The sequence below is a fragment of the Macrobrachium rosenbergii genome, chromosome 11, assembly GCF_040412425.1.
Source record: "Macrobrachium rosenbergii isolate ZJJX-2024 chromosome 11, ASM4041242v1, whole genome shotgun sequence".
In the NCBI taxonomy this organism is placed as follows: domain Eukaryota; kingdom Metazoa; phylum Arthropoda; class Malacostraca; order Decapoda; family Palaemonidae; genus Macrobrachium; species Macrobrachium rosenbergii.
In genome coordinates, this window is record NC_089751.1 from 48,014,107 (window position 1) to 48,040,160 (window position 26,054).

At 35.2% G+C, this 26,054-nt stretch overlaps 1 protein-coding gene across 1 annotated transcript in view; it reads right to left on the reverse strand.

Moving 5' to 3' along the window:
- The window catches only part of LOC136843427 (INO80 complex subunit C), a 277,576-nt gene that overhangs the window by 132,019 nt on the left and 119,503 nt on the right, over positions 1-26,054 (reverse strand). The window contains exon 2 of the mRNA XM_067111876.1: positions 2,952-2,992. The gene's annotated coding sequence lies outside the window, so the exon portion shown is untranslated. The remainder of the gene's footprint in view (positions 1-2,951; positions 2,993-26,054) is intronic.

Below are 26,054 nucleotides of genomic sequence, written 5' to 3' on the forward strand. Positions count from 1 at the left end.
TCATAAACACATACATCGTCAAGATGTATTACTATGTATACTTGCGCATTTCCGGTTCAGTGAACTCTTTTTTTATTTTTAGTTTTGTTATCGAAGCTCGGAACTCTCTTCTTGCATTTGTTTTTTCAAACTCTCGAAACACTCCACCATCCTAGTGAGGGGTTTATCGCTTTCTTAATGGCTGAAACATCAAAACGGACATTCTCTCTCTCTCTCTCTCTCTCTCTCTCTCGCTTTTTTCCAGAGGTTGGGAGGATAAAGAGTAGTGGGGGACAGGGGAAAAGGGAGGCGGACGGGAGGGGTGAACTCAAGTCAAATTAGCCTTAATCCGTCAGCGTGGGATAAAGCGAACAGGACCCGTACGCGTTTCCTTACGTAAAACTCCTCCGTGACTCGCTTTCTAGAATCCAAACGTGACGTAAAAGAAAATGTAGTCCTTCAAAGGAAAGAAATGACGTCATTGTTATGAAAAAATAATGAACATCCAAGGAGAAATCCTGTTGTACAAAAGACTCCATTATGCGCTCCTTACAAAAAGATGCATGGATGATGCTGTTGTTCGTGGTCCTAAGTCATCTTCATGGGCTGATGAGATATTCTGCTCTATAAACATTCGAGAATTTTGATGACTCGACGCTACACTTTCATATGGATTTATACTCTACACAAAAATTAACTCTTGTTTCGGTAGAAGTTATGCTTTTACCTTTTCCATACTATAATACTTTTTTCTAGATAAACTTTTACTTTTTCCATACTATAATACTTTTTCTATGGTATAAACAAACAAATTATATTTTCACAAATGCAAAAGTCAAAAATTGTCTCGAATACCCACGGGGTTGGGTAAAAAGTCTTTGTAACTTGGAGAGGATAAATGAAAATTATATCTTACTGGAAACTAGCAACTGAGGTGTGGCTAGGGGAAATAACGTGCACTGTCTATTGGGAAAACCTTTAAAGTACTAATTTAAATGTAAACGAAATTAAATATATAAACTGTGGGAAGTTCTGTAAAAATAGAATAGAATAGGATATAGAATTTAGGTCGAAGGCCAAGCGCTGGGACCTATGAGATCATTCAGCGCTGAAAGGGAAATTAAGAGTAGAAAGGTTTTAAAGGTGTAACGGAATGAAATCTCGCAGTTGCACTATGAAACAATTGTTAGGAGAGGGTAGACAGCAAGATGGAAGAGAATAGGAATGGAGGTACAGTAAAAGGAATGAAAGAGGTTGCAGCTAGGGACCGAAGGGACGCTGCAAAGAACCTTAAGTAATGCCTACAGCTCAATGCGTGAGGCGCACGGACGACATTAACCCCCCTCCCTGGTGTGTTTAGGGGTGGGTAGGGTAGTGACAGGGAGCAACTCCGATCTTTCTTCAACTTTGATTATATTTTTGCCTAAAAGCCCAATATACATCATTCGAAACGTCGATATTATTCAAAGTCAGTGTCTCAAAAAAATGAAAATATTTATTGAAACAGTCCTGATAACGCATAATATTATCATAATTATATATATATATATATATATATATATATATATATATATATATATATATATATATATATATATATATATATATATGAATGAAGCTGGCAATGTTGTCCCAAAAAATATGCGACAAACCGGCTGATTGACACCCAACAAAATCTCGTCATATATATACAGTATATATATATATATATATATATATATATATATATATATATATATATATATATATATATATATATATATAAAACATGAGATCACCAGAACTCATGATGTGTGTATGGGGATGTTTCACGGGGAAAACATGTACCGTAGGGTACAAATCCTGACCGGTTTCGTTTGTAGTGTCAATGACATCTTCAGGAATGATACACCGTGATAGATAAATTATATACATAATATACATCTGCGTGACAGTACAAATGAACGCACGGTTATAAAATATTCATAACTAACAGGAAAAGGTGGAGTCACTTCATTTGTGTCAGAGGGCAATGCTGTAATCTATAAACGTGTTTCAAAATAAATGGATCCATTTTACAATTCCAAGGCTGATGTTTATATTCTTAAAAATATATATATATATTTTTATAAAATTAGATTTAATTCAGTTTCTTTTCAACGTGTTATTATAATAAATCAGCGTTTCAGCATCTGTCCAACTGCCAGCATGATTGTAGGATTTCTGCATAAACTGCATTCAATGCTATATTATTGTTTCTGTGTATTATGCAGTCCAAAAAGGTATGCAACAGTTATTTTCCATTTTTGTACCAAATTTCATCGTTGGAGCAAACATTTAAGTTACCAGAGGCAGTACTAACACTTTCATTCCCTTGTCAAAAACTTATATCTTCAACTTACTTATATCATGATTATATTCAACGCTCTGCTTTCAAAAAAAAATGCCATAGTAAAAATGATGGAGGTTCTTTCCATTGGGTTTATCTAGTAATTTACAGTATAATAGGGACTGTGGAGTTGTTTTCTTTTTTCCACTTATATATATATATATATATATATATATCCATATGGGCTTATCTCAATTCAGTAATATTCTTAATCAACCAACAGTCCACCGTCCCGTGGGAGTATGACGGATGAATGGTAGTGGACTGTGGTGTTGTTTTTCGCTTTTGAGTCCCCGGACATGGACTATTATCACCTATCCCCCTTATATATATGAAAATATATATATATATGAATATATGGCTTTCTGATATATATATACGGTGATGTGATAAATATATATATATATATATGTATATATATTATATATATTATATATTTATATATATTTAATATATATATATATATATATATATATATATATATATATATATATATATATATATTATATATGTGTGTGTGTTAGCCACTGTGGATTATTGAAAATATGAACACACATGGTATGATCCATTAAGTAAAAAAAAAAATCACTGATGACCTACTTACGTGGGTAGTCATAGTCTGGAAGTCCTTCAGCGTCATCACATCTAAAAATAAAGAGAGAGAGAAAGACATTAGCATAGGAGTCATAAAGCCGACCGGATACCGTCACCATATACAGAATAAAATCATTAACATAATTTAAAACAAATTCGTATGGGTCTTTTTTTACGGTTTTTTTCGGAATACGGAGAAGGTATGGTTGTCAGAATATGACGGGTTATGCTGGGAAGGAAAGAACGGAGGTGGGGGGGGGGGATTCCAGAGAAGAAAAATAGGGGATTATAGGAAAAAAATTGGAATTAAAGAGTAGAGAATGTGGGGATTACAATGAAGCAAACGAGGGGATTACCGACGAGAATATGGGGATTATCGTGAAGAAAACAATAGGATTACAGGGAAGAAAATGGGGGATTACAGTAAAGAAAATTATGGGATTACAGGAAGGTAGTGTGGGGATTACAGGAAGATAATGTGGGGATTACAGGAAGATAATGTGGGGATTACATTCAAGAAATGTTGGGATTACATGGAAGAGAATTAGGGGATAAAAAAAAGAGAATGTGGGTATTATTGGGAAGAGAATGTGAGGATTACATGGAAGAAAATGTGATCACAGGGAAGAAAATGTAAGGATTACTGTGGAGCAAATGTGGGGATTACAGTGAAGAAAATGAGGGAATTACAGGGAAGAGGATGGCTGGATTAAAGGGAAGAAAAATAAGAGATTGCAAGGAAGAGAATGTGGTGATTACAGAGGCATGAGGAAATTGCAGGGAAGAGAATTGATGATTACAGAGGCAAATCTTGGGATTACAGTGAAGAAAATGTGAGGATTACAGGGAAGAGAATGTGGGGATTAAAGGGAGGAAAATGAGGGGATTGCAGGGAAGAGAATGAGATGATGACAGTGAAGCAAATCTTGGGATTACAGTGAAGAAAATTAGGGGATTACAGGGAAGACAATGTCGGGATTACAGTAAAGAGAATGTGGAAATTACAGGAAAAGACAAGTCGGGATTACAGTGAAGAGAATTTCGGGATTACAGGAAAGAGAATGTGGAGATTACAGGGAAGATGATGTCGGGATTACAGGAAAGAGAATGTGGAAATTACAGGAAAAGACAAGTCGGGATTACAGTGAAGAGAATTTCGGGATTACAGGAAAGAGAATGTGGAGATTACAGGGAAGATGATGTCGGGATTACAGGAAAGAGGATGTGGAGATTACATGAAAGAAAACGTTGGGATTACAGCGAAGAGAATGTGGGGGTTACGGGGAAGAGAATGTGGGGATCACGGGGAAGAGAATGTAAGGATTAATTACAGTGACGAAAATGAGGGGATTACAAGAGAATCTGGGGATTACAGTTAGGAAAATGAAAGGATTGCAGGGCAGAAAAGGTGGAGGCTACAGGGAAGAGAATGTGGGGATTACAGTACAGAAAATAAGGGGATTTTAGGGAAAACATGTGGGGATTACCGAGAAGAGAATGTGAGGATTACAGTGAAGAGATTATGGGGACTACAGCGAAGAAAATGCTGGGATTACAAGGAAAAGAATGTGGGGTTTGCAGGTAAGAAAACGCTGGGATTGTACAAAGAAAACATTTGAAGGTGTTCGGCAAGCCTCCGTCATATAATTATTGAAGGAAAATTTCCATTGCATACTTATTTAAGTTATTCAGGAGCAAGATTATTTTTTCCGAAGTTCTTCTTTCTCTCATCTGCTGTTTTGATCATAATCATGGCTGCAAATGGTAACCACCTGTTCTTGATTCAACCGGGTTGCTGACCATTCTAGTTTACCTGCCGATTGCATTTTTAGTTTTCTGAAAGGAAAACTACTGTGCCGGCTTTGTCTGTCCGTCCTCACTTTTTTTGTCCGCCTTCAGATCTTAAAACTACTGAGGCTAGAGGGCTGCAAATTGGTACGTTATCCACCATCTAATCATCAAATGTACCAAATTGCAGCTCTCTAGCCTCAGCAGTTTTTATTTTATTTAAAATAATGTTAAAGTTAGCCATAATCGCGCTTCTGGCAACGATATAGGCCAGGCCACCACCGGGCCTTGGTTTAAGTGTCATGAGCCGCGGCTCATACAGCATTATACCGAGACCACCGAAAGATAGATCTATTTGGCCTTGATTATACGCTGTAGCGGCTGTACAGAATACTCGATTGCGTCGAAGAAAACTCGGCGCATTCTTTACTTATTTTTTTTTTTATCTGTTTTGCATGGTTCCTCTCGTAACTCAGTTCATTAATAACCACCCACCTCTTTTCATATTGACGTACACATTTAATGTAACAGCACTATTATCAGCAAAGCTTGATAAAGGACTATTTATCACTCCGGGAATTCTTAAACGGTGACGAAGCATTCTGAACAAGGCTCTTAAACATTATGAGTAAAATAACTGATAATGGGTAATGCTGGTGAGCTGATTTGCGTAACCGGATTCGGATACGTGACCATTAATTAATGCATATCGAATTTCAATCCCACCTATGTAGTATCCTGATTATAATTATGAAACCTGAGAAAAATCCGAATCTTCTACAAAATCCCCAATGGATTAACTATTTAGAAAGCTATAGCCTTCAGTAAACTATTTCCGTTCCTGATCAATAGACCAGAGACAGCAACATTTTTTTTTTCTTAATATAAATTATCAGCGAACTCTCAACAAACTCGCTTTACACTTTGCAATGATTTGATAATTCACCCTCAAATTCTACTTAGATTAGGTGTTCAAAAACGAACGATAAATTAGTTGGAATTGGAACCGGAACTTGAAATTTAGGCCAAAGGCCAAGCGCTGGGACTAGAGGTCATTCAGGGTGAGAATAATGTTGAAACAATTGTTAGGAGAGGATGGGAAAGTAAGATGGAAGAAAGAGAATGTGAACAGAGGTACAGTAAAAGGAGTGCAAACGGCGCTTCAAAGGGATTGGAGGGATGTCGGACTGGAGAGCCAGAGAACTGGAGACACCAGGGATTGGTAGGCTGAAGGATTAGAAGAAGGACAAGGGAGTGATTTCTCAGCTTCAGATGAAAAGAATTTTCATCCGACCGCTATCTTTCCTCATTTTGTCGGGGTCTAAACAGGAAGCACTTCGGTTCAAGTGTATTATCAGATGATGAAGCTTGCGCGTAGGCAATAAACTGTGCATATGTATGTATATGTCAGCGAGGCTAAGTGCAAAGCAGTGAAGTGAAATTGTTTATATATATATATATATATATATATATATATATATATATATATATATAAAAGAACATTGTATATATATATATATATATATATATATATATATATATATATATATAGAAACAGAACCTCATTTACAGAGGATGGTATCTAGCTGAGATTTTTATTATAAAAGTCACAAGCTTTCATGGATTTTTTAAGGCTACCAGACGATGAGGACAGAAAAGTCTTTGAAAGATTGTAACTTTTTTTTTAATAAATTAAAAAAAAACTCTGCTGGATTAATCGTATTTTTTGCACAGAACGATTGTGTAAGTGATCAAATTATATATATATATATATATATATATATATATATATATATATATATATATATATATATATATATATATATAACTGCAGTAGCCGCAATGTTAAGGCTTTGTAGTGATAACCGTATCCAAAAAAGCGCGAAGAATTCGAGAAACTAAGAGGGCATTACGGCTATTACAATTACATATGTACCTGGTAAAAGTGACCAGTAGATTCTACATATATATATATATATATATATATATATATATATATATATATATATATATATATATATATATATTATATATACTATATATATATATATATATATATATATATATATATATATATATATATATATATATATATGTGTGTGTGTGTGTAACTCTCATTATCTTGCATCTGGACTGTCTTCTGGTGGACGGATTCGCTAAATCACGTGCTTTGAAATAAATCACAAAATAATATCATCTATACAAGCTGCCTTTCAGTGACCACCCATCAGTTGGTCAATGTTCTTTTCAGAGACACAGAGGCTATGCCCACAAGAATAAGAGTACAGGCAATCATAATCTTTACGGAAATACCAAGATAACTGAGGAAATGGATATAAAAAAACTGTGAAAATTATCTTCCTGTTACGAAAACAAAAATGGAAATTTTGACTTTTTTTTTTATCAAAATATTTAGTAACAGCAATCTATTGGCCTTTCCCGATTCAGGTTTAAATCTACTGGTTAAAACTAGGGCACCAAAATCTCTGCGCTGTCACCCAAGAAAAGTAAGATACCCTTAAAATAGCTAATTGAGATGATCAACAATGAATATATTGATAATCCATCAACACACTACCGCTACGACTGGAATCACTGGAAAATGGATAACACTACAAACCTTAGTCACATTGCTGTCACTGGAATCATTGGCAAATGGCAACTTATGGAACCATGGGAAAATGGCTAACGCTACAATCCTTGGAACATCACTGTTACCAGGATTACTGGAACTGGAATATGAAATCTAGGCCAAAGGCCAAGCGCTGGTTCAAGGTGTTTGAAAGAGCTGCAAATGAGTTATGAGCACAAGATAAAGTAACAAGACAGCATATATATGTGTGTGTGTGGGGACATGAGGTCATTCATCACTGTAAGGGAAATTGAGAAATATATGGTTTTATAGGTGTAACAGGAGAAAAACCTATGAAACAATTATTAGGAGCGGATGGAAAGTAAGAGAATATGAACGGAGAATATGGAAGAGGGAGAATATGAACGGAGGTATAGTGGAATGGAATGGAATGGAATATGAAATTCAGGCTTGAAGCCAAGCACTGGAATCCAACGGAGGTATAGTAAAAGGAATGAAAGGACTCTGCAAAGAACCTTAAGTAACGCCTACAGTGCATCGCGTGAGGTGCACTGATGACACTAATCCCCCACAAAGGGGTTACCGGAATTCTTGGCAAATGACAGCTAATGGAATGACGGAAAAACGATACAATCCTTGGCACATTACTATTACCGGAATTATTAATAATAATAATAATAATAATAATAATAATAATAATAATAATAATAATAATAATAATAATATAATAATAATAATAACAGATTTTATTTCAGCTCAAGGCCATACATATGGAATACACAAAGTAGAAACAACAACACGCACAATCTACATACATGAGATAACATGATAAAAAAATGATAAATCGGCAATACCCACACAGTTGCTGAAGAAGTATAAAAAATAGTATTCATAATAATGGTAATGAAAGTAATAATATGGAGAATAGCAGTAAAAAAAAATGACTACTAAGAGCAAACGAATCATCAGCACATGTCCTCTACAAATGACCAGTGCTCAAGTAATCCGCACATGGCCACTTCTGGAATTGGTGACAAATGCCTTGCGGTGGAATAATCAGCAAATGCCGAGGTCAAAGGGGAATCTTAATTATGCTTAACCACGTCTGGAATTCGAAAGGTCAAGTAAACAAGAAACATGGGTAATAAATGAAAGTTTATCCGCCGGATGTATGGCAATCTGTTAGACAATGACAACGGTATGATGAGTAAACAATAATGATGCAATTCATGATCTTATCAATTATTAAATTATTATTATTATTATTATTATTATTATTATTATTATTATTATTATAAAGTTTTACGTGGTTATGTAAGTTTGAGAAACTTTGTTAAAATACTGATAAACAATATTTGAATATTTTTACCGAAACATCTTCGAAAAAATAGCTCAAAATATTTCTTTTATTATAAGCATGGAAATCTCAACTAAAGTTGTGATTTTACATATCACCATTGAATAAAAAATGATAACCGACAACCACAGAACAAGTTAATTATTATATACTTGTAAATCATTCAAGGATAAATTCAAGGCTATCTCTTACAAAGTAAAGCGACGACCCCGACTTGGGATTAAGCTGAGGAGAAGATATTCGAAGATTAAGAGCCACAAGGACTGGCAACCTTTTCTAGCCAGTCCTCGATGAGGACAAGAGATGAAAACGACAGACCTGCCTCTTAATGGATGGAAGGTTATATAAGGGTTAAAGAAAATAGGCTGGAAAAGAATTCCAAAGTTTGTCAACACAAGGAAAAAAAATCATTGTACCGTCATATAAGTTATAAGTAGAGAGAAGGGTATTATTCGGCCTTCTATCAAGAATGACGTTGGGCGTGGTCTGTAATTGGGAGGGTAATCGACCGAAAATGTATGTTAGCAACACGTTTGATACACCGCACGCTGTCGAATTTTCAGTCAATAAAACCAAGAGCTTACGGAGTCTGGTGTGAGCAGTAATGAGGTTTGATGAAGCCTTCAATCCTAGCAGAGTGAGCGAGTGAGTGAAACGCCTTGTTGAAACAACTGTGCCTTGTTGATGTTGGAATACTATAATTTTAGGCTGTCCATTATAATTTTAGATTGTCCATTATAATTTTACCCCATTAGATAACTGTTGTCATTACTGTCCACTATAATTTTAGGCTGTCCATTATAATTTTAGACTGTCCATTATAATTTTAGACTGCCCATTATAATTTTAGACTGTCCACCACTGTCCACTATAATTTTAGACTGTCCACTGTACTTTTAGACTGTCCACTATAATTTTAGACTGTCCACTGTACTTTTAGACTGTCCACTATAATTTTAGACTGTCCACTGTACTTTTAGACTGTCTACTATAATTTTAGACTGTCCACTGTACTTTTAGACTGTCTACTATAATATTAGACAGTCCACTGTACTTTTAGACTGTCCACTGTAATTTTAGACTGTCCACTATAATTTTAGACTATCCACTGTACTTTTAGACTGTCGTCTATAATTTTAGACTATCCACTATACTCTAAAGACTATCCATTAATCTTTTAGACAATCCACTATAATTTTAGACTGCCCAGTATAGTTTTAGATTATCCACTATAATCTTAGACTATCCACTATAATCTTAGACTATCCACTATAATCTTAGACTGTCCAGTATAGTTTTAGATTGTCCACTATAATTTTATACTATCCACTATAATTTTACACTATCCATGAAATAACCATGAAATTTCTACGTAGGTAAACAAATTACATCATAATATTGTAGGAAAACACACTTAACTGACATGTACACATATGTTTACATACTCTCACATATGACATTTATTTTGAGTTCGAGGAAAGTTCGCACTGAAGTCTTGAAAAAGGGAAACCAATAATCTGTACAAGACGGTATAGCTTGTGTGAAAGCTAAACCCAAACTCACGCCGTGGAAAGCACGCTTTGGGACGGGAGCTTCAACGAAAGGTTAAAGCTAAGTAACATTTCAAATGAATAAAAAGAATTAGACAAAAGGTCTTGTAGCGGAAAGGTTTCGGATAAATCAGTTGTGTTGAGAGAGAGAGAGAGAGAGGAAAATGTAATTATCCTATTTTGTGCAAAAACTTATCTTTTGAATTTTTATGAGAGAGAGAGAGAGAGAGAGAGAGAGAGAGAGAGAGAGAGAGCAAAAAGTACGGTTATCACTAACAACCAATGAAATATTAAAAGACAGGACTAAGTTAGAGAAGAAACTAATGTTACCACTGGTAATTTATTGCTCATTACCAAAGGCTTATGTGTATTATAGAATGTGCCGCGTAAGGTGATTTATAGGTTTACAAATATCTTTCACATTATATATATAATAACGCTACTGATCGCATATACTGAAATGGAGAATTAGGTCAGGTTTGAAATACGGAATTCTACACAAAACATAAAATTTTTCTTCTTGGTTATGAAAAGAAACTAGAGTCATAAACAAAATCCACGAGGCTAAAGGAACGGCAAAATTGACCCAGATTTATAATAATAATAATAATAATAATAATAATAATAATAATAATAATAATAATAATAATAATAAAGGAATTTTAAAACAACGGATCAAAACTTTTTCTCATGTTTAACTGAATATATATATTTTATATATATATATATATATATATATATATATATATATATATATATATATATATATATATATATATATATATATATATATAAAGGATCATGATTATATATATATATATATATTGATCATGATTCAGCTAGTTGCTCCTATTTTTTCCGTTCGTGACAGACTGCACAGACACAAGGACGTGCCTACGTGCACATTCTCACAAACAAATTCAATAACAAAGGTTCTTTGGAAGGATGGAATTCTCTCTCTCTCTCTCTCTCTCTCTCTCTCTCTCTCTCTCTCTCTCTCTCTCTCTCTCTCTCTCTTGTCTTTTCCACTCCCTTTGCTCGTTGCCAAGGAAAATGAAAATAGTGGTTTTTGCATTCTCGCCGTTATGAATATACACAGATACATAACTAAAAGTCGCATTACTTAATGGGTTTATATTCTAATTCATAAATTCATGTATAATATATACATTATATATATATGTGTGTGTATATTATATATATATATATATATATATATATATATATATATATATATATATATATATATATATATATGTGTGTATATATATATAGGTGTATATATATATATATATATATATATAAATATAGGTATATATATGTTTATATAAGCATATAACATATATAAATATATATTTATATATAAATATATATATATATATATATATATATATATATATATATATATATATATATATATATATATATATATATATATTACATGCATACATATACATACATGGCTGTATAAATTAAAATATAAATGCATTAAGTACTGCGATTTTAGGAATGTGTCTGGGTATATATATTATATACACCAACTTTAAGCTAAAAAAGTCGTTTAATATCCAATTCGCTCTACCTCGGAAATAATACCGAAGGGGAATTATAATTGATGAATGGTTCGTCACCTGGCAGGATCGAACTGCCGAGTGGTCTAGAGCGTCCACTTTTCGGCAGTTCGATCCTGCAGAGACGTCAGGAGCAGGGTTGTGTGGATTATTCATTAGTTGGTATAGCGCAGGAAGGAGAGAGTGCGAGGAATGGTAAGAATTATGGAAAATATTATACATGCTGAACAAAGAGCTAATTGAATACAGGTGTTAAAGATTAATATTAAGACCATGGATAAGAAATCTAATGGAACTCTAGTTTTCCAAAAATTGAAGATTCGAGCCAGCTGCTGAAGACCAAACAGGGGGAACAATATTCAAAACATAAACATAAAAAACTAATTGATGAAGAAACGGACCAGGTAGGTCTCTCAAAAGACAATTTGCAATCAAGAATGACACCTACATTCTCGAATGAGTTGCATGTAATTAAAGAACCCAAGTCAATAAAAGATGTGGGTCGAGGAGCGGGTTCCAGTGTCCTAGACCTATAAACAACCGTATGTTGAGTTTTGTTAGGATTTAAAATCATCCATCGTAATGTGAACAATAAACACATATATATATATATATATATATATATATATATATATATATATATATATATATATATATATATATATATATGTATATATATGTATATATATATATATATATATATATATATATATATATATATATATATATATATATAAACAGTTTCCCCTTGAACTGGGTTGTTCTAGAAAATGAGAAGCCACATTAGAGCAAACGCCCAACTCAAGGCTTTAATTGTTCTGGGAACGCAAGGAATGATGTAATTATACACTAATATACATTATGTTACAAAGAACCCATCTTATCCACTGTGTGTGTGTGTGTGATGGAGCGAATTTCTATATCAGGTGATCGTTAACACTAGGATATCCATGCATTCAACGTTATTCTTATCTGTCAACTATTACAACAAGTAACTTTAGTTCTTGAATGATATAACATTATTATTATTATTATTATTATTATTATTATTATTATTATTCAGAAGATGAACCCTATTCATATGGAACAAGCCCACCACAGGGGCCACTGACTTGAAATTCAAGCTTCCAAAGAATGTGGTACTCATTAGGCAGTAAGGGAAGGTAAAGGGAAATACAGAATGAAGAGATCTCACTTACTAAAAAGAAATAAAAATCAATAAATTAATAAATAGCTATGAATGTATTAAAATGCAAAGAGAACAGAATCAGCGGTAGTGGCATCTTCAAAACAAATGGCTTTCAAGTAAAATACTTTTCTATTTTCTTTGAAACATCCGCACACACACGCACACACACACACTTGAACACACTCTTGGATTTCCACTGAACGCAGCCAAAATTCTTGTTAATTACGCTTGCACATTAAAAGAGGCAACATGAGGTGACTACTTATTATTACTATTTATACCAAAATCGCAATAAATTATTGACAACCTAAAATAAAAAAGCGTAAGAAACAATTCCTAATCTTTTAAATCCGGCGATAAAATTAAACAAATAAAACGAAAAACCAATGTAGTTAATGTTAATAAATTGCATCCTATTTTGAGTCATAATTACCACGATAATCAGTGACTTAGTTCAAAGAAGTGCTCATAAGTAGTTTGTCTTTGACATTCCACATTAAGAATACCAATTTTGAGGTGCAGTCTCAAAAAAGCATAAAAATACGTCATGCACTTTTTCCAAGGAAATTTTACACATTTGACTTATTCTCAGAATGTCGTTATCACTAAAATATGAATTACATTCATATTTTCATTAATATCAATATCAATAAAAACATTTATATTCATATTTATATTAATTAAAATTTGCTTAAATAGATTACTGAGGAAGAACCGCCACATTTTCTAAAATAACTGAGCAGATCCTCAAAATAGTATCTGAGATTTATATCACCTCTTTTACGCTGTATTTTACTGTTTACACATAAAACATTTTAATGACCATTCAGCTATAAAACTCTTGCTGCACTAATTTCCAATCTGAGAAAGAATGATTAGAAAAAAAGAAAGTAGTCACTCAAAACTGCACTTTCAACAACCACTTTGAATAAAAGATAATTCAAGCTGCTGAATGATAATTTCAAGCACCTGAACCTTTGCAAAAAAAAAAAAAATAAATAAATAAATAATAAATAAATAAATAAAGTTCCTGAGGATATGACCAAGTCATTCATCAAATCAAGATAAGCAAAAGTAATCGCCAGAAAAACCAGAGGATATACGCAATCTTCAGTCACAACCCATGATTTCCAATCAAGTTTCCATTGGCTGGCGACCTTCTAATTAGCATCGTGTTTTCCGTTCTCCACATCGACAGTTTATGGTAATTCGGACCAGCTTCCCGGGTGGGATAATTGGGATTTCAGTGACGAGTGAGAATTTGTTTCCAACAATCCTCTCCCCTTACTTAGTCGTTCTTATCCGCCCACCACTCCTCTTTTCTTTCTCTCTCCACTCCTTCCTCCTCTCTCACTTTCTCTCTCTCTCTCTCGACCTACCACTCCTTCCTCCTTCTCTCCTCCTCCTTCTCCTCTCTCTCTCTCTCTCTCTCTCTCTCTCTCACCTCCCACCTACCATTCCTTCCTCCTTCTCTCTCTCTCTTTCCACCTACCACTCCTACCTCCTTCTCTCTCTCTCTCTTTCCACCTACCACTCCTCTCTCCTCCTTCTCCACCTCTCTTCCTCCTCTCTCTCTCTCCACCTCTCCTCTCTCTCTCTCTCTCTCTCTCTCCACCTACCACTCCTTCCTCCTTCTCTCTCCTGTCCACCTCTCTCTCCTCTCTCTCCCTGTCCACCTACCCTCCTCTGCTCTCTCTCTCTCTCTCTCTCTCTCTCTCTCTCTCTCATAAACTTAACATTCATTTTGGACGAAATTGGAATTCACCAGCTGCCAACGACAGGTAAAGAACGCATATTTCAAAGATGGTCATTCGTCTGAATTTACGTTTATTTCGTTAAAGAAATTGTCGATAGCTTCCGCCGATAGCTTTTGTTTATTGCACATTTTGAAATTACAGTTAGCATTTATGATTGGTCCCCTATAATTATATGTATGATATGAAAAAATCATTTTGATCTTGAAAGCATAAAGAGAATTGCATTACTCATGATAATTATAAAGACAAAAAAAAAAAAACCTTGAAGATGCGTAGTAATAGTTACAGTAATAACGGCAGCTACAAGAACAATAATTGTAAAATAATTGCTATAATATAAACCAGAAAAAAAAATAATTTGCGATGGATCTGCTACCTAGCATAATTGCGGTTTAGTTCTGCGAGCCAAATAATCAGATTTAGACAGCCATACTAAAAACTAACGGGTCTATCGAATTCCCTAGTCTTAAGCATTCATTAGTCTCTCTCTCTCTCTCTACGTCTTTTCCAAACTCCCCTTCATCAGACAAACGACTAGGTAGTCATTTGCACTGGTGTAAATGACTTACTTCTCCCTCAGACAATTCGCGCTCCGAACTCATATTGTTTTGGCCAGGCAGCCTATATATACAGTGACAGTTGAGAAGATCCACTTTGCAATTCGATTCTCTAAGACTAATCCTCCGTAAGGGAGCAGTGCAGTCAGTACACCTCTCACGGCGCATTGTTGGCATTACTTGAGGTTCTTTACAGCGTCCCATAGCTACAACCCCTTTCATTCCTTTTACTATACCTCCATTCATATTGTCTTCCATCTAACTTTCCATTCTCTCTTAACAATTATGTCATAGTGCAACTGCGAGATTTTTCTTTCAGAGCTGCACGACCTCATAGGTCCAAGTGCTTGGCCTTTGGCCTAAATTTTAGATTCCATTCCATTCTAAGACTAAGCCAATTGTCTGTTCGTTTGCATGGAAATTTCTTTGAGGCATACTATTCACCTTCTTTTAGCCTCCTCCCCTTTTGAGTCAAGATGAAGTGATGTTATCTCAAAAACGCTGGAAAGCCACTGTAACAACAGACCTCTCAATGGCACAGTTGTTTATTGCCTTTTTACAAGCGCTTGCTCGCCCAACTCCATCCCTGGCCTGACAGTGTCATAACCGGTATCAATGAGTCTAGTGGTGACCGGCTAGATGATCGCGAGTGAGGAACTTTTTAGAAACTGTGGATCTTACATTGGGGGCGGGGGCGACGGGGATAGACGTTGACCTTAAGAGCATTCGGCATATCTGATTACGCTGTCCTTGAGGACTTGAGCTCAGTGGATACCCAGTTTTAAGGCATCCCCTTAATGAACAAATTTGAAATATATATATATATATATATATATATATATATATATATATATATATATATATATATATATATATATATATATATATATATAATAAAACGGGAAATTGTGATGAAATCTGGATATTATAACTTTTTGGCGATGATATCAGAACATTATAACTGTTAAGTAACAAAACGGTGACATTATAGAGAAACGAGAGAGAGAGAGGCACCCTGGTTTTATTATCAACGATCCCTGGGATTGCTCTACGTAATCTCGTAGGCCTAATCCGAGGATCCGCTTCCTGTAGGGCTTGCCCAAGGATCCATTTTTTCGACTTACACATTGTAGCTATTTGTGATGAGAACGAATGGCAGGCAGCGAATGAAAAGACAAAGCGACGCAGCTGGTGGTTCAAGGGACGCTTCAGAGAACAGTGTTCCAGCAGCGCGTATCGCAAGGAGGCACACGAGTATTCTTTAGACCTACGTAGGTAGAATCCCAACTCCCTTCCCCTATTGAGTTTATGTTTTTCGAAGTCTAAATGGTCGTAACACCACGAAAACCATACGCGAAAAATATTCTGCTTGCATTACACCACGTGAGCAATGCAAAATCGCGGATAAATGAAGAAAAACTAAACGTTAGCTGAATTGACCAGTCTGCCATAATATCGGAGACGCAATAAATGGCAATCGTGATTGATGCACTGACTTCCCACTACCGCCAGCCAGCCATGCGTAAAAAGAGAGAGAGAGAGAGAGAGAGAGAGAGAGAGAGAGAGAGAGAGAGAGAGAGACTCAATTGGGGCAAATAATTAAGGAACGAGCACGAATGCATCTATAAATTGACAAGACCTTCTCAAGGTCCAGAGAATTCCGCAAGAGTAGGCATTCCATTCAAGATCCCACCTCCAAAGACTTATAATTATCCTCTGAAGCAAGGCGCCGAGGTTTTATAGGCGCTGGCTGGCAGGACTAAGCGGATATCTCGAAACCAGTTTCAACTGGATCAGTGTTACGTATACTAGCTCCGGTCTTCATACATAAACGATGCTTGTACGCAAAGCCGGGCTATTCCAGCTCCTGAAGGCTTTTTGCCGTTTCTTCATGGCACGGGAATTTATTAATTGCGTCTTTTTGGTTGCTTACTCAAAAAAATTGCATTGGTAAATGACGTCATGATCACTGTGAGGTGAAGAACGGCTTTTGATTAGGAAAAGATAGCGATGGCGGTAGACCAATATTGTGGATTTTTTTTTTTTTTTACCCTGTGGGTGTTTCCGACTTCTTCGGTTGCTTGATGAAATCCATCGAGGTCCTTTATTGTATTTTATTTAGCTTTTCTGTCCTTAAGGTTTGAGGTGGTTGAAAACGTCAGAATTCTGGAAAGGCTCTTTATTGCTTTGTAAACAAGAACAAAAATGGTAAAACTGTAATTTCCGAAGGTGATAAGATAATTCCGTGTCTCAGTGTCCCAAAAGTTTTTACCACGCGCGAAATGGAATGGAACATAAAATTTAGGCCAAAGGCCAAACGCTGGGGCTTTTGAATTCATTCAGCGCTGGAAATAATATTGAAATAATTGTTAGGAGAGGGTAGAAATTAAGATGGAAGAACGAGAACATGTATAGAGTTACAGTAAAAGGAATGGAAAGGGGTTGCAGGTATGCCTACAGTGACCGCGTGAGGTGCACTGATTACACTATCCCCTTGCGGGTTTTACCATGTGGGCACAAACAAAAAGATTTCTTTTCTTCATTGTCTTTTGGTCTTAGATAAAAAAAAAGGAAAGCAACTAACCAAAAATGCTTCCATAAAATCCCCAGACTGGGAGTTGTTGCTCATCTCCTAAGCCTCGCTTGCTGAGGGAATAAAAACGTAATAAGCGAATACCCTAAAACAAAGCAAAACGGAAATAAAATTCTTATAAGCGATTACTACCGAGTTTCTTCGTCATCGTCATTTAGAAACTTGCAATGTCTCAGAACTTAACCGGGTCGCAAATTCCTGAGATGTATATATGCTAGCACTGCGCCAGCCCCGGTTTTTTTGCCATGCCCCTAAGTTAGGTTAAGTTAAGCTGCGCTATATTATACTCGATAGCAATTTGGGTGTGGGAAACATTATGAGATTATTTTCAAGAAAATTCTACGTTAATTTTTAACATATGGCATCCCGCTTTTTTTCAGGGAAAGGTCCCGGTACTCGGTTACATCTAGGGAAAATGCAACCGGATCACCTGCATCCGGTAACCCCTAACACAACAAATATTCAACTGAAGAGCTTTTCCAACTGTGCGATTTAAGTCTACTTGGAAAAGTCAATAAACAAATGCGTTAGCAGACATTTGCTTTTATTCTTCTCTTAGGATGAATAAAGGTTCACAAATGCTTCAGATATCGGATACTGATTCAGTCTCAGCATCAGAGGACAGCTGGAAGCGAAGACTGCAGTTTTCCCTGATAAAGAGTATTCATTATCATCATTACTATAATTAGTAGTGGCATTGATCATGATGAGCGTACATTACTAAGGAATGATTACTGTATGCAAATATATATATATATATATATATATATATATATATATGTATATATATATATATAATTTAAATCTATGCACGCACAAACACACAAACATATATTATTTATATACAATATATATATATATGTATATGTATATATATATATATATATATATATATATATATATATATATATATATATATATATATATATATATATTTAAATCTATACACACAAACATACACATACATATATTATTTATTATATATATATATATATATATATATATATATATATATATATATATATATATATATATATATATATATTTCGTTCAGTGTTTTTGACAGACCAGATACGTATACTTTTTTTCCTTTGAAAGGGTAATGCGTGGTTTGACCTAGGTGGCATTTCGGGGCTTTCACTTCCTCATCGAATAATATTACTTGCTTCAAAAATTCAGTTTCTTAATTGTTGTTCAGCCTGCCTTATAATCCTTTTGTTCGTGAGAGTTTAATGGGTGTAAGTGGGATGACAGAATCATCTAAGCATCTAGGAGTAAATTTGGATACATGACGGTATATGAAAGCGGAGATGAATTACACGATGAGGTGAAACAAAGAAAGTTAGGGAGGGAATCAAGGTGTCTATGATAGAAAATGTTGGGACACACGAAGGAATTGTGGAGTCAACTCTCCGTTAAAGGAGTGAAGTGTTGATATTGATAAAAAATGAATGAAAGAAATGCAGATGTTGAAATGAAGTGTCCACATAATTTGCACATTGAGCAGAATGAAAAGGTGAGAAATATAGACTCAATGACGCGTGGTAAAATTTAGATTCAAGTAGACAACCGGGTCAAAAAGGCTAGTGGTGAAAATGTTGGGTGGATGGAATGCAAGAGGCTTTGGAGTGGAAGGGCCTTAATATCTAGAAAGTGCAAGAGCGCATCCATGACAGGTGAGTGGTGCAGTGTGTTTGGGAAGGGCGGTTTAAAGATGACGACCCTGAGTTATATAAATTATGTCAATCAGCCGATGCAGTGGAAGTCTCCTTTAAATGGCGTTCATACACAAACAAACATACAGATTAGTACTCAGGCAAGACACGTGAAATGCAATGAATGCTCATGATGTCCGGATGTTGACAATTACGTGTGAGATACATCATACCTTTGTGCGCAGTTGCATAGTAAGTTGTAATTAAAAGCTCATTTAGCTACGACCTTCAATTTCCACTGCCGACTTAGTCACTTGATAACATTACATTCCACTTGTCTGAATAGCAGGCTGGCTATCAGGATTACGCGAGTGCCAAAATTAGCAGCATATAAATGAAATCTTCAGGCGAATGAAAGAAATTTACTTGTAAGTATATAAAAAGAGGAACAAGTTATGATGATAAAAGACTATGACAAAACGAATCTACTACTACAACAATTACTGATGACAATTTACTGCTTTCATACAATCAACGATCACAGTAAAAACTATATTTGATATATATATATATATATATATATATATATATATATATATATATATATATATATATATATATATATATATATATATATATATATATATATATATAATATATATATATATATATATATATATATATATATATATATATATATATATATATGTTTTTTATATTTTTGCAAAGCTGCAAACATTAGCCTATTCATGAGAGATTCATATTTTCTCTATTTTCTATTCATCCATTGTTATCCATTACTATTTTTTATAACACATTTATCATCGATAATTCCTTGATAATTATGTCTTAATCATCCATAGGATCAAAATCTAAGCCTTAAGTAGAAAAACGAAAAATACAGAATTCAAGTGCTCTCCGAATTTTTTTCCATTTTTACTTTTTGCGGGGCAACTGTTTCTATTCTACGTCCAAGGCTGAGGAGAGGCTTCTTAAGGTCATTCTTTGTCTCAATGTAACTTTGATTGATTCAGAAGGATTAATGTACTGTAAATAAGAATAACGCAACAACGCTGTTATCTAACTGTTATTGTTACTTTACCGTTACTTAAATACGTCAACATGCAAATAAGTCTTAAAAAGACAAAAACACCGATAATAATAATAATAATAATAATAATCTGAAACCACAAACACGCGAATAGCAGTTGTATTATAAACAGATTAAATAATATTAATCTTTAATAAAATAAAAACTTTAGAATACGCAAACCTTCAAAGCTGAAGGCTAAATAAGGGGGAGGGGGAGGAGAGAGACAGCAAGCACCGACCCTTGGGAAAGCTATGGCTCGGACCACGGAAACTTCATTGGTGAGAGTATCTGACCCCGGATTGGACGAAGTCGAGTTCAGAGTGGCGATTATGCCTAGTAAACTATCGTTGTTGCATATATATATATATATATATATATATATATATATATATATATATATATATATATATATATATATATATATATATATATATATATATATATATATATATATATATATATATATATATCTATAAATTATATATATATATATATATATATATATATATATATATATATATATATGCATATATATAGTATATATATGGATATATATATGCATATAAGGCATGATGAATAAAAAATAACTAATAATAAAAAGCAGATGGTTAAAAAAAACAGGATGCACTTCCTCAAGATGAGAAACATCATTCACGGTGACCTTGACCTTGGGATGACGTCATTCGCAGGCGCCAGCTCTGAGATCGACACACACACACCTTATTTGGGAACGCTTCCCGACCGGGCTCATGGCGTCAAATTTGACAGTTTTCAAAGATCAAAATGATTATGACAGATGTGGCGTTTTTTTTTTAACCGTCGAAAAATAACTATGAAGAGTTCGTAAAGGTAAACATAACAAGCCACTCTCAAAATGCAGCGCCATCTAGATGAGGTGTTAGTAATAACGACGATTTTGACGCAAATGCGATAACGCGATCGGTAGAAACACCTGGAACCGACAGTCTACTGATGGAATCGGTAGACTTTTGACAGCTGTCAATATAAAAGAACAGAAATAATGACTGGTCCGGGAGACTGTTTGCCAAAGCTGAAACATAAAATCAGATGGCCAATTTGCAAGTTTTAGTGAATTTGCATTTGCCCAGTTCAACGTCAGAAAAAATATACAACTTTCTCAACACCTGTTGGTGAAATTTACTGTTCATCAAACTCGGCCTGAAACCCATCAACAGAAAGATCATTTGAAGTTGCAGACCCTGTGGATTACTGCATTAAAAACAAAGCTGCAGACCAGTTACTAACAGCTAGAAAAATTGCAGACCCTGTGGATTTAACAGCTAAGTAAAAACAAAGTTGCAGACCCTGTGGATTACTGCTAAATAAAAACAAAGTTGCAGACCCCTGGAACTAACAGCTAAGTAAAAACAAAAGACCCTGGATTAAACAGCTAAGTAAACAAAGCTGCAGAAACTAAAGTAAAAACAAAGTTGCAGACCCTGTGGATTACTAACAAGTAAAAACAAAGCTCATTTGAAATTTGCAGACCCTGTGGATTACTAACAGCTAAGTAAAAACAAAGTTGCAGACCCTGTGGATTACTAACAGCTAAGTAAAAACAAAGTTGCAGACCCTGTGGATTACTAACAGCTAAGTAAAAACAAAGTTGCAGACCCTGTGGATTACTAACAGCTAAGATTACTAACAGCTAAAAACAAAGTTGCAGACCCTGTGGATTACTAACAGCTAAGTAAAAACAAAGTTGCAGACCCTGGATTACTAACAGCTAGTAAAACAAAGTAAAAACAAAGCAGTTGCAGACCCTGTGGATTACTAACAGCTAAGTAAAAACAAAGTTGCAGACCCTGTGGATTACTAACAGCTAAATAAAAACAAAGCTGCAGAAAAACAAAGTAAAAACAAAGCTGCAGACCCTGTGGATTACTAACAGCTAAGTAAAACAGCTAAAAACAAAGTTGCAGACCCTGTGGATTACTAACAGCTAAGTAAAAACAAATTTGCAGACCCTGTGGATTACTAACAGCTAAATAAAAACAAAGCTGCAGCTAAGAAACCTGTGGATTACTAACAGCTAAGTAAAAACAAGAGTTGCAGACCCTGTGGATTACTAACAGCTAAGTAAAAACAAAGTTGCAGACCCTGTGGATTACTAACATAGTAAAAACAGTTGCAGACCCTGTGGATTACTAACAGCTAAGTAAAAACAAAGTTGCAGACCCTGTGGATTACTAACAGCTAAGTAAAAACAAAGTTGCAGACCTAACAGCTAGTAAAACAAATTACTAACAGCTAAGTAAAAACAAAGTTGCAGACCCTGTGGATTACTAACAGCTAAATAAAAACAAAGTTGCAGACCCTGTGGATTACTAACAGCTAAGTAAAAACAAAGCTGCAGACCCTGTGGATTACTAACAGCTAAGTAAAAACAAAGCTGCAGACCCTGTGGATTACTAACAGCTAAAGTAAAAACAAAGCTGCAGACCCTGTGGATTACTAACAGCTAAGTAAAAACAAAGCTGCAGACCCTGTGGATTACTAACAGCAGTAAAAACAAAGCTGCAGACCCGGTGGATTACTAACAGCTACGTAAAAACAAAGCTGCAGACCCTGTGGATTACTAACAGCTAAGTAAAAACAAAGATCCTTGCAGCTAAATAAAAACCCTGTGGATTACTAACAGCTAAGTAAAAACAAAGCTGCAGACCCTGGATTACTAACAGCTAAATAAAAACAAAGATTACTAACAGCTAAGTAAAAACAAAACCCTGTGGATTACTAACAGCTAAATAAAAAAACAAAGCTGCAGACCCTGTGGATTACTAACAGCTAGCTAAAAACAAAGCTGCTGACCCTGTGGATTACTAACAGCTAAGTAAAAACAAACTGCAGACCTGTGGATTACTAACAGCTAAGTAAACAGCTGCTGAAAACAAAGTTGCAGACCCTGTGGATTACTAACAAAGTAAAAACAAAGCTGCAGACCCTGTGGATTACTAACAGCTAAGTAAAACAAAGCTGCAGACCCTGTGGATTACTAACAGCTAAGTAAAAACAAGTAATTAAACAGCTAAGCTGCAGACCCTGTGGATTACTAACAGCTAAGTAAAAACAAAGCTGCAGACCCTGTGGATTACTAACAGCTAAGTAAAACAAAGTTGCAGACCCTGTGGATTACTAGCTATAAAACAGCTAAGTATTAAAAGCAAAGCTGCAGACCCTGTGGATTACTAACAGCTAAATAAAAACAAAGTTGCAGACCCTGTGGATTACTAACAGCTAAGTAAAAACAAAGCTGCAGACCCTGTGGATTACTAACAGCCAAGTAAAAACAAAGCTGCAGACCTAAGTGTTGCAGATTACTAACAGCTAAGTAAAAACAAAGTTGCAGACCCTGTGGATTACTAACAGCTAAGTAAAAACAAAGCTGCAGACCCTGTGGATTACTAACAGCTAAGTAAAACAGTTGCAGAGCTAACAGCAGACCCTGTGGATTACTACTAAACAAAGTTGCAGCTGTGGATTAAGTAAAAACAAAAAAACAAGCTAAGTAAAAACAAAGCTGCAGACCCTGTGGATTACTAACAGCTAAATAAAAACAAAGCTGCTGACCCTGTGGATTACTAACAGCTAAGTAAAAACAAAAGCTAAGTAAAAACAAAGTTGCAGACCCTGTGGATTACTAACAGCCAAGTAAAAACAAAGCTGCAGACCCTGTGGATTACTAACAGCTAAAGTAAAAGCAAAGCTAAAATTACTAACAGCTAAATGCAAAGACAGACCCTGTGGATTACTAACAGATTACTAACCCCAGATTACTAAAAACAAAGCTGCAGATCCTGTGGATTACTAACAGCTAAGTAAAAACAAAGCTGCAGACCCTGTGGATTACTAACAGCTAAGTAAAACACAAGCTGCAGACCCTGTGGATTACTAACAGCTAAGTAAAAACAAAGCTGCAGACCCTGTGGATTACTAACAGCTAAGTAAAAAAACAAAGCTGCAGACCCTGTGGATTACTAACAGCTAAGTAAAACAAAGCTGCAGACCCTGTGGATTACTAACAGCTAAGTAAAAACAAAGCTGCAGACCCTGTGGATTACTAACAGCTAAGTAAAAACAAAGCTGCAGACCCTGTGGATTACTACTAAAAACAAAGCTGCAGAGATTACTAACAGCTAAATAAAAAAAACAAATTACTAACAGCTAAGTAAAAACAAAGTTGCAGACCCTGATTACTAACAGGATTACTAACAGCTAAAAACAAAGCTGTAAAAACAAGTAAAAACTGCAGACCCTGTGGATTACTAACAGCTAAGTAAAAACAAAGTTGCAGACCCTGTGGATTACTAACAGCTAAGTAAAAACAAAGCTGCAGACCCTGTGGATTACTAACAGCTAAGTAAAAACAAAGTTGCAGACCCTGTGGATTACTAACAGCTAAGTAAAAACAAAGCTGCAGAGATTACTAACAGCTAAGTAAAAACAAAGCTGCAGACCCTGTGATTACTAACAGCTAAGTAAAAACAAAGCTGCAGACCCTGTGGATTACTAACAGCTAAGTAAAAACAAAGCTGCAGACCCTGTGGATTACTAACAGCTAAGTAAAAAACAAAGCTGCAGACCCTGTGGATTACTAACAGCTAAGTAAAAACAAAGCTGCAGACCCTGCAGGATTACTAACAGCTAAGTAAAAACAAAGCTGCAGACCCTGTGGATTTACTAAGCTGCAGCTAAGTTAAAAGCTAAGTAAAAACAAAGCTGCAGACCCTGTGGATTACTAACAGCTAAGTAAAAACAAAGCTGCAGACCCTGTGGATTACTAAAAACAAAGCTGCAGACCCTGTGGCTAAGTAAAAACAAAGCTGCAGACCCTGTGGATTACTAACAGCTAAGTAAAAACAAAGCTGCAGACCCTGTGGATTACTAACAGCTAAATAAAAAACAAAAAAAGATTACTAACAGCTAAGTAAAAACAAGCTGCAGACCCTGTGGATTACTAACAGCTAAGTAAAAACAAAGCTGCAGACCCTGGATTACTAACAGCTAAGTAAAAACAAAGCTGCAGACCCTGTGGATTACTAACAGCTAAGTAAAAACAAAGCTGCAGACCCTGTGGATTACTAACAGCTAAGTAAAAACAAAGCTGCAGACCCTGTGGATTACTAACAGCTAGTAAAACAAAGCTGCAGACCCTGTGGATTACTAACAGCTAAGTAAAAACAAAGCTGCAGACCCTGTGGATTACTAACAGCTAAGTAAAAACAAAGCTGCAGACCCTGTGGATTACTAACAGCTAAGTAAAAACAAAGCTGCAGACCCTGTGGATTACTAACAGCTAAGTAAAAACAAAGCTGCAGACCCTGTGGATTACTAACAGCTAAAAGTAAAAACAAAGCTGCAGACCCTGTGGATTACTAACAGCTAAGTA